Consider the following 19,043-nt stretch of genomic DNA (forward strand, 5'->3'; position numbering starts at 1 on the left):
GATACATTACTGTTTATTGTTTTATATAGCACCATCATATTCCGTCTTGTTGTACAATGGGTATACAGGACATAATTTGACTTACAGAAATCTCAGGTGAGGAGGGCCCTGCTCACACGAGCTTACAATCTACAGGGCGTTCCGGTGCATCACACAAGGAGGTAAAAGTGACATGGTTAGGGAGAGGGACTAGGGCAAAAACGTCTTGTAAGCGTACTTAAAGAAGTGGGGGTAGGAGGGATTTTTTGAAGGACCAAAGGCAGGGGGAAAGAACGCTACGAAGGGTTTTGAAAGTAAGAGTCAGGACTTAAATAATACAGTAATTCTGAAGTGCAGAGGCAGCCAGTGAAGAGATTGACAGAGGGGAGAGACGTTAGTAAAGCGATGGGAGAGGAAGAGAAGTCCGGCAGCAGCACTCATGGTGGATTGTAGAGCGGCGAGATGGGTAAGAGATAGACCGGCTAAGACAAGGTTACAATAGTCAAGGCCGGAGATAACGAGGGCATGGACAAGAGCCTTGGTGATGTTTTGTGTTACATAGGGACGAATCTCTTTTTTATATGGAGATGGAGATGGCTTTTATGTATCACATGGAGAGAAACATACCTCAAGTACGATACCCTCTTTTCACCTTTGGTGCACCCACTTTTATTCACAAAAACTCCAGTTACCCTTATCTTTCAGACCAAGTGTGTAATGATTAAATGCCTGTTTTTTCAACCCAGAACACGGACTCCAGTCGGGTGACATTAAATGTTTCCTCTGGCTTATCGACATTAGCTGTGGCAGCATTCGATAAAATAATGGAAACAAAAAAAAAAACTCCTTAGTTTAAAGTTACAGTTAAACAATGTGATATGTGATAGCAAAGAAAAAGCGGAATCCTTCAAAGGGCCTGGGTTTTTACAGGCAGTTTCCAACGCAATGGGCTTAAACGGCACACCCTATCCCTGTAAATGAAAAGTACTGGACTGAAAATGTTTTCATGGCTGCCAGACTCACTCAAAAGTAATCATCAACAGGGCACAATGAGAAGAAAACAGAACGGAGGAAACCTTTATCAGGCCTCAACATATGACTTCACAGGGGAAGTCGGGAGAATTCCAGAGATGCAGGATGAGGTCACTTGTTAATTAAGATCAGTAGTAAGCAGACCCTTAGACATTCTTCACAAAGATTTCCAGCTTCAGATCTTCACAGCAGGGTGAGGGGAGCCAGGAAAACACAAATACGAGTGAATAATAGCTCCAAGTACCCAAGACAAGCTCAAAAGTGTGGACGGCTATAAAACTATAGATGTTTTATTATGTAGGTTATGTATCGGAGTGACACTGGCATGCAAAGCATTATACACCATTTATCTGGTTGTTAAAAAATTTAAAAAACAAAGGAAGAGAGGCAATAGAGAAGAACCATTGTTTTGTACGTCTGTGTGCTACTTCGGCCCGTGTAAGTGCCCCATGCACGGCGTCCTGGAGCTGCTCTTGGTTGCTGTCAGAAGGCAGTCACCCTGTAATGGTCACTTTCCTAAAGAAACTTTTAAGGGAGGGGATTTAAACATGCATGGTATAGGAATAATGTCATGCTGAAAGGGACATACCAAGACATTTTAGACGATTCTATGCTTCAAACTTTGTGGGAACAGTTTGGGGAAGGCCCTTTTCTATTTCAGAATGACTGTGCCCCAGTGCACAAAGCAAGGTCCATAAAGACATATTTCGATGAGTTTGATGGGGTTAAGGTCAGGGCTATATATGGGCCAGCCAAGTTCTTCCACATCGAACACCTTTGGAGATAAACCGGAATAGAGATTGTGAGCCAGGCCTTCTCACAAATGCTCTAATGGAAAGATCTTGTGGAAAGTCTTCCCAAAAGAGTGGAAGCTGTTACCGCTGCAAAGGGGGGACCGACTACATAGAAATGTTGATGTAATGGTCAGGTGTCCTTGTCCTTTTGTCCATATAGTGTATTTAACGCTGCCGATTTCTGATCAGCAAAGTATGTGAAAGAACAATCTAACTTCATTTTATAGAGTTCCAGAAAATAGTTTGAGATATTTAAATAAAACTGTATCTATTCTAATCAGGTAAACCAAAAATTGTCAATTAACCATCAATTTCTAGCCACAATGTCTTTTCACATGCCACATCCCACCTTTAGAGGTTCGCTGGGGTCAGCCGTGTTCTAATCATATAAATCTAAGCCCTATTAGTTTTATTTTGTTTAAAGGTAAAAAAAAATGTTGCAAAAAAAGTGACATCTGCAGTAAACGAAAAGTGTATCTTTCTGTAAAATCCCCACTAAGCAGGGCTGCCTGAGGGCTCTTATTTGCTTTGTCGTTCTGTGCCAATGTGCCAGGTCACTGTGGGGTTCAATCCTCAACCTTAACCCAAACGGGTTGGAGCAATGCCCTGCGCATGCTCTGTACCTGATGGACAGAAGATGCCAGCGATTCAAACACAGAAAGATAGAAAGTAACAGCAGACAAGAATCATTTTCTAGTCTTTCATGCATGTGTAGCACATCTACATAAAGTACAATAAATCGAAAGAAAGGCATTGATTTCAGTGTTTCAGCCCAAATCGCGGATATTTAATATTTGTGATAAACAATTTCCTAACTGCTGTGAAATTCATGTTTTGGGCATTGATCAAAACCAGATATTTGCTGTTTGTGTATAGCTGCTGTTTATTACACACACACTTAACGGCTTACACGCGGAATTAATCGGTTGTATAGTTTTCATGCGAGATGTCTACTTCTAACACTTTGTAAAAGTCTGCTTTGTTTTAACGGGCAATAAAACCCTCATTAATCAATGATCACCCGCTACCAAGTCTTCAATTTACCATCAGAGGCCAATACTGTATATTGAGCTTAATAAAGCATGCAGCCGCTGTATGAATGTAAGGGACGTCCACAGCCTTCACCATGCATGAAGAATACGTAGATCTTATCACCTCGCTCCAGTGACAGCTCCGGTAGGGAGTGTCTCTCTGGCATGTGACTGAACCAGGTCTCGGTAAACTACCCTTAACCCTTCACAGACTTGTCATTTTAGGCTTTTCCTTGAATTTTTAATCACATAAAGAACATGCAAACTTTTAAGAAACCTTCTCCGTCTCCATGGCAACATCCTAACAGTGCCTGCTTTTGTCACATGTCAATTAACCGTGATTAGGGCAGCATTTTCCATAATTATATTATTTCTGACGTGGACATTAAACAGTGCTAGAAGAAAATGAGGTTTATAAGACTCGCTGAGGCAGCAGCGTGCACATGAAATACTGTGAGGGTTATTTACCAACGTTTGCAGAAGAGCTGTGGTTTCCTCACTCTGGGAATATACTATGCATTGTAAAGGGCGTCTCACAGCACACCGATCAACAAAAAGGACCGAGCTGGTCCTGCATAAAGCATAGTTCTGTACTTTCTGCACTGATTTAAATATGCATTATACAGGGCAACCCAAGTTATTCTTGGAAGAGAAACTCACTGGGGTCGGGGCTTTATAATGCAAAGTGCTGCCCACCAGATGAAACCGTTCTCCTGCCCCAACAACTGCCTCTGTAAGGAATAAAGCCAATGACCAGCTCCTATCCTACAAACGGTTGGACAGAGCTTCCCCCCCCCCCTAGTTTCATGCACAAAGAGTTAAAATGATATTGACAATTACAGAAACCGTTTCACACAAAAAAAAATTCTAGTGGTAGGAAGGAAATGAGTTACTATTTGTACAACGCAGCAGAATATGATGGCACTATAATAATAATATTTTTATGCGTACCTGTACTTACCCTCTCACTACTCAACCGTGTGATATGTTTCCCACAAACACTTGCTGTCATCTTAAATGTGCAAACCAGTAATATAATATAATATATATATATATATATATATATATATATATATATATATATCAGCAGCTATGCATTAAACAGAGTTACCAAATCTAACAATGACAAAACGCATACGTACCGCAGCAATATGAATTCCAAACGGATAGTGTAATGCTATCCACAGCTATTATATTATATAGGACTGGCTGGTATGCGCATGTTTTTTCCCCAAAGATGATTTACTACTTGGACTATCCGCCAAAATATCAATTGATTTAAAGGGGAACTACCAGCCTTTATTAGTCTCTCGCGCGATATGTTTATATTGGCAGTAGGGTACGTGCTGCGTCCCTTATTTCTTGATGTGGAAGAGCAGGAAATGTATATAAAGCTTGGAACGCGTGTCTTGGTCCCTTTCTGTTCCCAGTAGGGACTTCTAGGTCGCGAGATCTAGCTTCACAAATGGCAGAAGATCACGGGGAGGTGAAATAATAATTAATGCCAAGTTCCAATTGTTTAGGCTTTTTGCAAAAAATATTGCATATCAATATAGGCCGGTAACTAAAGGGTGTAAAAGTAAGCTGGGAGTCTCCCATTAAGGAACATGCAGAACATCTCTTTAAAAAAAAATGTATATTTTTAATATTAGATTTCAGACTACTAATATGCCTTTAATTCTACATAAATACAAAAGAAAAAAAATAGAAGGAGATACTGAACCCCAAGCCCCTTTTTTGATGTCAACACGATTGCCTGCCTGCTGGAAATCATAGACAATGCGTTATGTATGCAGAAGCCCGTTGTACAGCGCTGTGGAACATGTTGGTGCTATATATAACAATCAATAATAAAATAATAAGTGAACTCCCAGCTTATGCACAAGCATGAAGGAGATCAGTGTGGAAATGATGTGTGGATGAGGGAGTAACTATGGCAGGGATGGAAAAGAATCACAATAATACACAATGTTCTATTAAACAGCCACTTTTAAAGCTTTTAGTAACAATGAATAAAAGCAGCAAAGGCAGAAACCAGTAGACCGTCCTGAGCCCTCCTCGCTTTCCCTAACCAAACAGAACGGAAAAATAATAATGCAAATAATGCAAACGTTGCTGCTCCCATCCTATCCACACAGGTGTATTTCACCCTTATAAAAGAACCATCGGTAAATGCCCATCTCTGGAGCTTCAGACAGACGTAGCCTTTTACATGACTTCTGGGGTAATTCGCAGCATGCAATAACACGAACGCATGCAGATAACAGGGCACTGTTTGTTTCCCATGGTGCTCAACCAATTTGTAGTAACTAATTCGACTATGTCAACACGATACAGATGTGTACCTTTACCTACAGGAAGAAAACACAACTCATCCAGCCTTATCTTGTGTTTGTCACAGAACAAAAATACTCCCCTGAGCGATCTTAGCCCTTAAAAATCAAGCCAATGTTATATTATATGTATTAAAACGCATCCAAACGGTTAAAGAAGCCCATAACACATATAAAGAATAAAAGGGAAGGATATCTGCCCTTCATACTGACTCCATACACTATGTTTATTATTTTACAAGCTGTCCAGAGTATCTGATATTTAAAGAGATTCACGCAGCCAGTGCCAAGTACACTTCATAAAGTTGCTGCTATGGTAACTAGCAAAGGCAGCGATAGAATGACTGTGACTGTAAATACATTAGAAACCAAGATCTGTATGTAATAAATACATTGTTTCATACCTCTGTGCGGGGAACCCATTTAATAACCAGCTCCGGAGCCCAGAATCCTGTTTCCGTCAATCAACGCTATTTATTAAATATTCTACGCGAGCGATTATATTGTTCTAATGTTTATAAGTACCCGTATGTTCACTCCCACGCCTACTATCAGAGCCTCCTTGGTTTTCTCACCAAGAAGGGCTGAGATGGCCCCGCACAATGCATTGTTAAAAGGTCGGGAAGAATGAAGCTCACCGCGGCTGGCCCTTCATGATGTATAGCTGAGTGCCTCTGCAGACTCACCTGCCAACTCTCTCTTTAATGAATAGACTGATACAAGTAACATCGCTTACTGTAAACTAATTAAACATTAAAGCCACACAATGGATTGTGGAACATGAGCGATTGAAACAAGTTTTAAAGGGTTTGTCACTTGAGTGCGTTAATGACCTTAGTGACTACATATCGCAATAAGTACGTAATATGCATAAAGGTGGGAATCAGGCAACCATGTCTTGCATTATAGGTGTATAAGCACCTCCAGGTCAATAAACATAGCGTGTGTCACCATAAAAAAAACACTATATTGTGGATTATAGACTGTGATATTCCAGGAGATGAGGGGATGGATCACTGTGTAATGATTCAGAGCACACACGCCTCAATAAGCAGCACCTACTCCTCCCTGCTGTTTAAATGGAAGCTCCTGGCAATACCCCCCGTGCTTCCAATACCCTACACACTGACCTCTATACTGCAGCACCAACACACCTAACACCTAGCGCCGGCTGTGTGTCTGTCGGTCCCCATACACCTAACGCCGGCTGACCAACACACCTGACGCCGGCTGACCAACACACCTGACGCCGGCTGACCAACACACCTGACGCCGGCTGACCAACACACCTGACGCCGGCTGACCAACACACCTGACACACCTAACGCAGGCTGACCAACACACCTAACACACCTAACGCAGGCTGACCAACACACCTAGCACAGGCTGACTAACACACCCAGCACAGGCTGAAATACACTTATCTTCGGTATTACTGGAGCAGCCTGCCGCAGTAACATCTGTTCTCACAAGCCGCCTTTCTGTGAACACTTCCTGGATAAAGTTATGATAGTTTGAAATAAGTTTGCCTTTACCTCATTTTACAAGCCAAAAGCACAACAGAAAGCTTGTGCTTCGCTGGCTGTAGCCCCCACTTGGTTTTATGCAGATCCGGGTCCCCATTAACAGAAAGCGTTCCCTTACCTCCCAGTAACTGCCCCACAGGAAAGTGGCAGGAAGCCGCCAGCACCCACCAGCCGCTACAACTACTGAACTCTACCAGAGCTGTCTGCAGAGTGCATGCGCGGCCACGCCCTGACCGCGACGCGCAACGCATTCTGGGAGTTGTAGTGTCCTGCTGTCACCGCCTTGGAATGCTGGTGACTGATTTAAGACAATAAAGATAGGTGTGGGGTTGAGGTTAGATGAAGAGTTTACCTGATGACGTAGCAGTGTTTTACAGCTACCTTGTTCTCAAATACCTTTCCATTAATAGTCATTTGTTGGCAGTTTGTCATCAGCAAAGCTCTGTAAATAAAGCACTTAGAAGATATATATCTATGTTCATTATTTTTCTTATTCCTTAAAAAGTAAACATTGCTACAACAAAACTGGAATAATTTGGTAATATCTGGATCAACACAATAACTGATAATATATAATAAATACGCGTTTTAGTAGTGGCCCAAAATATTTAAATCAAGCTGCCTCCCTGAAAATTATATGAGCTGCCTTGATTGAAGTATTTTTGGCCACTGCCAGAAGCTTTCTTGTTGGTTTTTGCTGTACCTTTTGTGCGTCTTTTATGTATTTTTTCTATGCTATATGGTCCGCCAGGAGAACAGCTTGTCGTGAATTGCTTTGCAGGGACATCAGTTGAAATACCTTTTGTAATCAAGTCAAAGGCCCTAACAGAAGCTCCTGCACTAGTAGAAGCACTAACAGGACCATATTACCAGAATTAATTAAAGGTTTGGTTTTGGAAATATGCATATTAAAAGTACTCACATTATACTTTCCTAAGCATTCTTTCTTTTATAGTGTCCCTTTAAATCACCCCATTAATTGTATAAAGATAAATACACGTGCGATAGGATGTTACCCTTTTAATGAAATATTTACTGTCAAAACAGTTGGAAAATGTGTAAGCAAATGTTACGTGAAGAGGATAGTCATATAAATGATTACATTTTACATAAAGATTTAACAGATAAAAAAATTGCTTTGTCTCAGTGTTAAATAATGTATTCCTGATAAATAAGTATCAACTGATTACAACATTTTACCAAATTTTATTTCATGCTCAGATAAAACCAGTTGGTGATGGTTGACAATGACGCTTGGATCTTATTTTATTATCAACATTTTAACGTGTTTAACGGACATTGAGTTTGTTAGACTTGCCCATTGGGCTGAATGTCATCAACCCTCCCCTATCTACAATGTGCCCCTTTTGAGGAAGAAGAGTCCCCTTATGGCACCTAAATCTCCCCCCGTATTTCCCTGATGTCCCCTTTTCTGGTCACTCAAAAGGTTTGGTGGTGAGAATGAGTGTTAGCGGTGTTCTACAGGAAATTTGTTTACAAGCTGTGTAAATAAAATATAAAAAAGTAACTATCAAAAAGCCATAAGGTCACTTAACATTTTTTCCAGTTGTGAAAATTATCAAGCGTTGATGAAAGTGAACCTTATGTTAAACCTGTATCAGATATCATAAAAGTCCTGCTGAATTTAACAATTTTTGTAAACAAAATCATAACTTAATTCTTTAAATTCAATTTTGCCTTATGTTTACGCCTAATTATCATGTGACACAAAACAAGCACAAAGTGAAAAGAATAGAATGCAAATCTGCTACTAAGCTAAACAATGAATGCTTTATCTAAATACAGCAACGCCTTTAAACCATTAAACATTTGCTCATCACATTTTGTTCATACAAGATGTACAGGGATGTAAACATTTTTACTACTTTACGATTAGTCTGCTAGTAAAGTCCATCTCAACGAAGAAGTAAAAGCTTACCATGAATGTGTAAAATGTGTGCTGGCATTGATTCCATATATACATGGATCATATAGAATAAGATTGTAATTATGACATTTTCTTAAAGAGGTAGAAACTATGATTTTTTTAACAATTTATAAAAAAAGTCAATTGATGGTTTAACGCTCCCCGTGGCAAAATGACATTACTGTCTATGTTTTAATTCACAAGGCAGCGCGGCATCTGTGAAGCCAACGAAAGAGTCCGCCGGCACACAGCTGTGAATGATGAATGTAAAATATTTTGCATGTTGGACTAGCGGTTAAATCTGAATTTTGGCCCAGAGGCAAAATCTGCAGCAAGTTTTACATTCTTTAAGTCATTTGGAGTTAATTATTTTTCCAATGCATTTCCTGTCTACATTGGAATACAAACAATTTAAAAATAACTTTTCTGAATTTGTTTGCCAATATGTCACAGTTTGGTTTATTTTGTAATAATTCATCTAGTTTTAAGTACTAAAATCAAACTTACATTTTCAGCAATTATTCTACAGGTCCAGTGCACTGTGGCGCTAAATACCTTTCAGATCAGCAAAGACTGAAATGATAAAGCACTAATAAATGATTGTGATGTTTAATTCTAATGTGGCATGACATATTTTTGATATTGCAATCTGCAGGTGGACAGATCCTTAGAGACCCAAATCCCTCTGCCCCTCTTTCCTCCTTGACATCCCTTTTTCTTCAAAGTTCAGGATACTTGACAAGTGTGAGTGCATTACATTGTTCTACAGTTCTAAAAAAGAATGTGTGATGCTGTTGGCCCGCGGCCTACCGGGCATTTGCCCAGTTTGCCAGATGTTCAGTCTGGCCCTGTGGTCTGGGACTGGGTCAAGGGAGAAGTGGTATACCCTATCTAGATTTCAGTAAGGCATTTGAGTCTTTTGCCAATCATAGAAGACTACTCGATAACTGACACTGTTCGGGTTTTGGCTGTTTTATGTGGCCGAAAGGACAAGCTTCCTAATCTAGAACAGGGCTGCACAACTCCAGTCCTCGAGGGTTGCAAAGAGCCTGCAACCTTCACATAGAAGATATGAGGTGACACTCAGCTATTGTGTGTGCCGAAGCGTGGCCCCATTGTTTTGTTTGGTTTGTTTTATGTGCATTTTGCCATATTGTATCCAGGATTAAAATCCTCAGTCCTGATGTATACATGTATGATGTATGACCACCATGAACATACATGGAAAACACCATGAACATACATGGGAAACACCATGAACATCCATTCCCACTCCCCTTCCTAGTCCTTGGCCAGTTAAGACTGGCCTTTGGTTACCCTGCACACACGCACAACTTGTCCCGCTCCACACACAGCTAGCCCCATCTCCACACATGGCTAGTCTCATCCCGCACTAAGCCACCTCCCAAAAGATGGAGAGCTCCACGTAGCCAACTTGAGAAGATCCCATAAATAGGGGTCCCAAATAGTATAGTATATAGAATAGTATAGCCTGCAGCGAAGGCCTGCATCCACAGTAATGCAGAAGAAAACAGAGCTTTAGAATAACAAAATAATGTACGTTTATTAAAAGCACATGGCCGAAACATTAAAAGGTCTCAGTCTATCTAATTTGCGATCCAGCTGCACATTCTTGCGTCTACTGTGTCCTCCACACCAACACCCACATATCCTGCTGATCCGGCTGCCGGACCTGCCAAAGCTGAACCAGAACAAACCCAGATAAAGATCCACATCTGGTCAGCCTTTGACCTGTCTCTGCTGAATGAAGGGAAACTACAACACAAAAGACAATTCTCTTTTTAGATTTTATTTTAACATTGTTCTTGTTTTTGGAATTTAAAGATTGACTTAAAGGGACGCTCCAGCCATCATACGCACTTGAAAGCATATGTGGTCCTTTAATGGTGATCCAAATGTGGGCGAGGATTCCGCAGAATCCCCCTAAATCCGTATGCCCCTTTCCCCTGCCCCCAGGTAGATTGGGCTAAATGCTTCTCCCTGCACTCACCTCCAGGAAACTCCAGCGTTCAGACCCCAGTGCGCATGCCTAAAGTCTTCCCATTGATTTCAATGAGAGCATATTCCTGCCACTGATTGACAGCTTCAAGCACCCAATCAGTGGCAAGAAATCTGATCATGGCGGAGGAAGACATGGCTGCAAATTCCGTGTCAGGACAGGTAAGTGGGAGGATGAGGGTTAACGCACAAGGTCATCTGCATCCTGAAAACAAGTGAGTTACATTAAACTGTCCCTTTAAATATGTTTTTTTTTCTGATGGCAGTTTATTTGAAGAGAACTCATCTCAGGACAGCATTCATTATGTCCTTGGTCATTGATTAAAGCTCTTTATGACAAATGTCTATAGGCCAATAAATGCTTTTGGGCATATTTTCTGAATGGCGATTGTACAATGCAGTCTGATGATGACACAGATGATGATTTAGGCTTAGCAGCTCCAAACGCTCCATACTACACAATAAACATATTTAGATTGTAACAAGCAGGGCGGTCCACACTATCCATCGCTTTGCGCTTTAGTATTATTATTTAGCAATTTATATAGTGCCATGATATATTCTGTAGCGCTGTACAACGGGTACACAATAACTAGTTCATCACATCACGACTTGGATTTATAGAAAGATGAGATAAAGAGAAGCCAAACAATATTTGAAAAAATATAAATATATTTTGTAGCCAAGGACCAGAAGATCAAAGTTTTTGAAACCAGGGATTGGCGAAAAAAGTACCCTTCTCCAGGACAATGCTGTTCTTGTTAATTAAAATATATATTTTATTGTTTTTTGACTATGTTTAATGTGTGTTTTTTAGACAGATATGACCCAATTCATTTTGCATGACATTAGCTAACAATTCATCCTTTTAATGTATTTTCATTTAAAATAAATCTCTGCAATATCTCTGCTATATGTTTTTAATCATCTCTGCGATATTCTACAAAACCTTAATAAAGTGCATCAATTATGCTGGTCAACTGATCATACTTTACAGGAATTTGAAAATCCTGAATTAGCAATAAAATACAGTATTCCATCATTATTCCAAAAATAGCTAACACTACCTATAAAACTACAATTCCCATAATGCAGTTCATTTCAAGCAACCCTTTGACGCGTGTAACATGAGATCACCATTTGCGCAAACGTAGGGCGTTAACTTATACTTGCCACTAGTTGCCATCTTTAAAATGGGCAGAATGGTACTAGTTTTATCAATGTTTGCAACTTTAGATAGTAATAAAAATAAAGCTACACTTCTGTGTATCATTTCTGTCAGGTAGCAACACAAACATCGGAGGGAAAGAGCAACCCCGTGGTTAACAATAATAAACGTAATTCAGGTTTGCCAGAGCGGACTGCTTGCCCTTAATAGAGATGGCCGCTGCGTTCTTCTAATGTATATGGTAGTCCTCCTCTTTGTACTGTATGGGGGAATAGCACCCCCTACAGCCTGGATGTGATGAAACGGTACCCTGACTGGACACACATTGAAAGAGGATCAGAAGAGGGAAGCTTGGAGGGTAAGAACACCGATTCTTTAATTTGCTGTTTATATGTTTGGCTGATGAGCTGATGTGGATGTCACTAATCGCATCCAGTAATCCAATGGAACCTGCCGCCTTTCTTTTATGTCCTGATTGTTTATGAACCACCTGTTTAATGCTAAGATCAGCGGGCGATCGGACCTACTGGCCATGGTGCTGGAGGGTATTAATGATGCTCACATCACTGCATTGGTGTAACAACAGGGGCAGGTTATGGGGGCATCCCTGGCCAGGCTCTGCACACACACATGGCCGTGTGATCGCATCGATGCAGATAACGGATTTACTATGAGATATCCCAGTGCTGGATCGTATTGCGGTACGAGAACTGGGTGTGTTGTGATGAGCTTCAGTCTGTAGAAATACACATTATAGATCATCGCATGTCTGATTCAATATATATGTGTGCATAAAGATATATATATCTTTATATGTATATATAATTATATATATATATGTATTTATATATATATAAATATGTATATATATATATATATCTTTATATATATATATATATATATATATATATATCTTTATATGTGTATATATTTTTCTTTCTGTTTTCACAAATGTGTAGAACGTTGCAAGAAATAACAACCAGTGATGTATACAAAAAAAATCCAGTTCAATGCGTTAAATGCAAAGCAAGAATATTGGTAGCATAAAGTGAATCTGCTTTACTGGATTGGTGGAAAGTGGATGGGATTTACAGATTTTCCAGGGTGGGCAGGCTCAGTTGTTTAATGATATAATGTATATTCGTATTATGCAGTGGCAATGATGTATGGATACATGGTGCTGCAAATGGGCAATGCAGTGCGCGGTGGTAACAGAGCAGAGTTTTATGGTCTTGCAGTAAAACCACAATATTTATATGAACGTCCGTCATTAGTCATACTTACCGTCCACTTTCTAATAGTTTTGTATATAAAAGGAATGTGAGTTAATTACCGGTAGAAAGCAGTGATTTCCCACATTCATCTGGGCCAATCTCTAACAGGGCAGTGGAATAGCCAAGTCATTAAAACCCTGTTACGAGATAGTATTCCCATGCCCGGTAATACATGGGCAAATGTGAAGCCTGTGATTCCCACACTGTTGAGTTAGGAAATCATTTTCCCTGTGGCTTTTAAAAGTTAAAACTGGGAATTAGAACTTTTTGCCCCAAATGAATATGCATGCGTTTAAACAAGCACAAGTAACAGGCTCGGCTTTAAACATGGACATTTTCAATTTAAACAAAAATATAGTGTTTTGCTGCCCATGAAATGGTTAATATTGGACCAAACCCCATCTGTTATAACTCTCTTAGGCTGTGCCTGTAAAAAGGACAAAGTCACCTTGACATTAGCTTTGATTGTCCAAATACAAGAACAATTTTTTTAAAAAGTAGAATTTGCTTCCTTTTCTTTGTGAAGCAGAGTCATTTTTGAATAGGCAAATAATGACACTCGTGTTGTGTATAACTTGTCCTTAAGTAGACTGTTTTAATGCACCCATGGAGAAAAGGTGGCTTGCTTGTGCCATGGCTACCAGATATTGTAGTAATAGTTATATGTGTGTCAGTTTTGCATGTACACAATTGGAGGCATCAGGTGGATTTGTGTCATCCATGATTTCCATGTTCATTTAGAAAAATCTTTTTTTTTGCCTCACCACAACCCACCTTTTAGTGAATAAACCATATATCTGTCTCACTTAAGAATTTCATCTACAGAAGACATTACCTAAAATACAGCCCAAGTCCTGGGTCAGTGGAGGTGTTCAAAGGGTCCGGTCTACAGGCCAGTAGGGTTCCAGCCATAACCAGACTTTGGACATTGGAAGACCTCTTTTATTGACTGCACCATCGTACGTCTGAGCCCCATCATATAATACAAAGCATTGGAAAGGGTGTTAGGGGTCTCCACACGATACATTTGATGGAGAGCCTTCTGTTGTCCCAACAACATCTTATAACTAAAACATATGGGGAACACTTTGGGAAACTCCATCGAGTGCCCTGCAGTATCTAATTCCAGCTATTGCTACAATGGTTGAGACGACTCAACCTCAAACCAGAATGCATCACAATATGTAATACATAAATTAGGATGTTCAATGATAGATCTATAGATTTCTACAGGAAGTGTGTGTGGGGGGGGAGGTTTCCGGTTGCTAATGCTACTTTGAAGGTCTCGTAAAAAAGCACTCTTTACGTATTCATTAAATCAATACATATGACTTTCACCAGCCAGCAAGGAAATTTAAAGTGACTCTTACGCCACACTTAAAAGTTCAGTATTCCTTTTTTGGTGTAATGGCTTTTAATGCAAAACAGTTTTTCATCTTACCCAACTGATTTGGGCAGCAGTGGACTTTTGATTGATAACTTCACCTACCCTTACTTACTGTTGTGTGTAATACATACCTTTAGCCATAAAGGAAACCAAGATGATGCATACTATATGAATGTGTATCATCATGATGCAAAATATTCCGCCTTGTCTTTATTTACACGGACACGGGTGGGCTTTTAAAAGATATATTTAAGTACTTTGTATGCATTTTAATAGGCATTCATTGAACGTGAAAGAAAAAATATTATTTAGCTTTAGTGGAAGCTGCAGCTCCATAACACTGATTGGCTGCTTGAAACATTTCTCCTGCCTGGGGGTTGAGGAAAGGGGCAAATGCATATGGGGGCTTTCTACACAATCCCCCGGTGCTTTAGCTAAAAGAACCACTGAGCTATGAAATACAATAAGGTTCATATGATGACCGGAGTGCCCCTTTAATGATATGTCCAGGTGTATTTGAATGTACTCCCTCCTGTGTTTCTATTACAAAGGAAATGCTTGATTGATCTTCCAGTAATAGTTTGGGAACATGGTGGTGGTGTCAACAATTAGTAATATGAGAACTTGGATAATGACTGATGATCGGTGCCGGAATGTTTATAAGCTCCGCGGATACAGTTGGAATCATACTGGAAATATGTGATGGGGCTTTAAGAAGAATACAGTGATTGTTCCTGAAATTGGCTGTAATTACTCTACGTCTTCGTTTTGGTCCTTGGTGGAGACCTCTGGCATTTTATTACCTGTTGTAAGAAGTGATGCATCTTAGAATGTTAGGATTATATTACTCATAACAGAGCTAGAAATTTCCACGAGTCCACTAACATGCGACAAGAACGATATTCCAGAGTCAGATGTTCACTTCTGCCTGACATGTTGTCCCTGGTCTTCACTGCAGAAGAACTGTGTCCAAAATGTTTGTTTGGCTTCTCAGGTCCAAGTAAACTGGACTTTTTCTTCTAAGCTAGTTATAATTTGCACTTGAATGCATACAATAGCTGTATGGTCTCTTGAGGTGTCCTATTTTCCACGTAGACCCCTGTGTGCATGCACACTTAAAGCAGCCAATCACTGGCACGTATTTTTGGATCGCTCAGCAGGAGGGCAGCTGCAGCTTCTACCTCAGGTAAGTGGGTTTTTTTTGGTTTTTTTTCGAAGAATGCATATTAAAGTATTCTTTTCTTTAGTGGAGCTCTCAGGGACAGCAAACTACCCCTTTAATAAAATGGTATGTTTAATTATTTTGGTAAGACTCCAAAAAGAATGTAATGGCACATTAAGTAGCATGGCTTACATAGCATGTATACACTGTTCTCTCACTATAGCACGGTACATATTTTTAACAATCCTTTTAATCTCTGTTTTACAGGAGCGTGTACTTTTGAGTTCATGGGCTGTCACACATCCATATTACATTACATTAGCTTTATTTTTATAGCGCCTGCAGATTCCGTAGGGCTTTATGATCAGAGTCAGTGAGATACATTTTAAATCACAAACAATAGCAGGCTGGTACAAAATGAGAAGAGGGCCCTGCTCCCGTGAGCTTACAATCAAGTATAATCTTAAAATCCATATTTGAAGTAATACGCTGTGTACATGGATTAACGGAGGGGGTCAGGGAAGGTTGTAATAAATCTCATAATCCATGACTGTCTTTAAAGAGATGCAAAGAACTGGAATGCATTAAGAGGGATTTCATAACTGTAATTTCCACAGAATTTACAATATGGTATGGATAGAATATACATTTATTATGTATAGATTGATAGATAGATATATCCAAACAATTTGGGTATTTAAAGAGGAATAATCAGATGTGATAACACTTAAAATCATCATCTACCATTTGTGTTTATTCAGTGTTATGTTTTTAAAATATGTTTTCAGATTTGCATACTTTGCAGCTCTTCCAAAGCCTTAACAAGGGCACTGCATGCATTTTTGTTTTACTTGAGTATCAGAAGAGATAAATGTAAGTTTTAATTTAATTACATTCAAGAAATTTAATGTGGAATAGTGGGAAAGTGGGAAAATCAAATTTCAGATTGTATGTTATTGTGTTTCATGTACAACAGCTTATTCACACTTCCTTTTCTTAGTCAGAGCCATGCTGAGGTGGGTGCAATGTACCCAGGGGCCACTAGGTGGCAGGCAGATAAGTGATACTCATTGGATGGGTTTATTTCACTAAATGGAGAGTTGGCAGATAAGTTGTGGTATCTCACTTTGATATGTATTACGAAGGGCCAACATCGGAAAGTTTTTCCCAGCAAGAAATCTTGCTGACGTACACTTAGGACTGACACAAACACTTTGGCCACAACGACCATTCTCAGACCCACTGACACAAACGCAAACATACTCATACTGCCCACTCTTTGCCACACTGAAACTCAAAGCCACGAAGTCTTAATCATACTGACTGCTCCCAACCATACAAATGTAAGAATTTAACACAACCTGCATACATTCAAACATACATACCATTTTCAGTCAAACTAATGCATACCCTGTTGTATATCCCCCAACACTTCATGTGTCCAAATTGGGACACCTTCATAAGGGCATGGTTGGAGGGCCGCCAACCATCTGGCCATCTTGAGGTGCTTAGCTGAAATGCAGCAAGGTGGCCATGCTGGAGCTTTGAGTGAGGTCAAGTCACAGCTTGCTGGGCCTGTTAGAGGAGACCAGAGGATCTCCACAGCCTACCCACAATATCCATTGTCCCTAAAAGCAGGGTAACACCCCAAAATCAGGGCAACACACCAAAATCAGAACTGTCTCATGAAAAAACTAGATGGTTCTATTTTGAAACATACTCAGATCATACACATCGCACATCTCAACCACGTTCAACCTCATTCACAGGGTCATACCACTCTCTGCCACTGCTGCAGCTCCATAGGCCAGTTGTGCAGTTCAGATGTGTCCCTTGCTGCAGCATCATATGTTTTAAATTCAAAAATACTCTTACAGAAGAACTGCATGGTTCTGAACAATCAAGCCCTAGAGGAAACCAAAAAAATAAAGGCGTTGGAACTTCCTGCTTGGGCTGACATTGTAATCTTCACTGGTGGGGGTCATGCAAAATTAAAGAACATTTACATAAAATGAACTGCTAGTGCCTTTGGTGGAATTGGATGCTGAGAAATATAAATCCAAATAATTTAAAATGGAATGTATAATATAGATGGTTTCACTGGGAGTTTTATGGTTATCTCAGATGTTTTTGTGTGATGAGTTATTTAGGATACGTGATATCACATAAATCAGCTCTTCCCACTAAGTCACAGTGCGGTACCTACCTAGCAAACACCTCTCTAATGTGCTTTGGCTTCTTCCTTTCAAGTCAAACAATACTAAACCAGTTAGTCAGGTGGTGTCAAGTACATCCTTCGCATCTAAAGCAATATTGGCGTTTTTTTTTCACGTTTTTGTGTAACTTGGAGATACGGAAAGCTCATTCGATAAGCATGTAATAGCCAACCACGTGACGCTCAAGGGCTGTTTACAACTTTACCAACAGAAACAGAATTGTCTTGCCCAAGTAGCAAACACAAAGAGCTTACTTAAAACATGGAAGTGACATTGCTGCGGCCCCTCTTCTATACAGCGTGTGTTCTATTTATTTCAAGCATTAGAGCAGATTCTAGTAACATCTCAGTCACGTGTAAAGTGATAATTCTTATAGTTGGAATAGTCACATAGCTCTTCCACAGCCTCTTTTTATGTTATCTGTAATTGCAATATTATTTTATATGTTGATCAATGATACTTATTTCGTGCTCATGGAAATTGTTCTAAAGTTTAATATGCAGGACTGAGAGAGACCCATGCAGTTCTGATGCCACTCCATCTGTGGATCTGCACAGAAACCTTTGACTGAGTCTTCACTTTCAGTAGAGCTGAATAAGATTGGATAGATTGATAATTTCAGTGAAAGCCCTGCTTTGTTTTTCATAAGGTCTCCCGTTCTACTTTGATTAACAAAACCAGAGAGTGTCCAATAAAACCCAATAAAAGAAAGAGAATTAAAATTAAGAAAAAGTTTTTCCACGCCAATTAGCCCGTTGTGCGGTAGTGTGGTTGGGGTCTTGGACATCATCTATTCATCTTGTGAGCAATCATCCTTTAGGTGCATAGTTAGGATTTGTATGACCACTGTAGTGTTTAATTGAAATAGCAGATAGTGTAGTTATAGAATATTTTTCTACTGATATTTCAAGATGGTCAGACCCATAAGTGTGTTCCTGGCTCCCTGGGCTGATGTCACATCCAATTCCTGAAGCAGAAAGAAGCTCGTGTAGACACAGGGGCAATGCCACCAGACAGCTCAAGTGTGCCCCTGACCTTGCAGCACCTGGAGCAGTTCTTGCCTCATGGAAGTTATAGCCCTGGTTGCTTTGACGACTTGTTTTCTGCATCTAACACTGTACAGAACAGTAAGTTTAGAGATTTTGTTGAAAATCTCTATATTAAACACGATGGACTATTGAGATGGTCATTTTAC

This window comes from Sceloporus occidentalis, unplaced genomic scaffold, assembly GCF_023333645.1.
Source record: "Sceloporus occidentalis isolate IW3139 unplaced genomic scaffold, rSceOcc1.0.p SCAF_37, whole genome shotgun sequence".
In the NCBI taxonomy this organism is placed as follows: domain Eukaryota; kingdom Metazoa; phylum Chordata; class Lepidosauria; order Squamata; family Phrynosomatidae; genus Sceloporus; species Sceloporus occidentalis.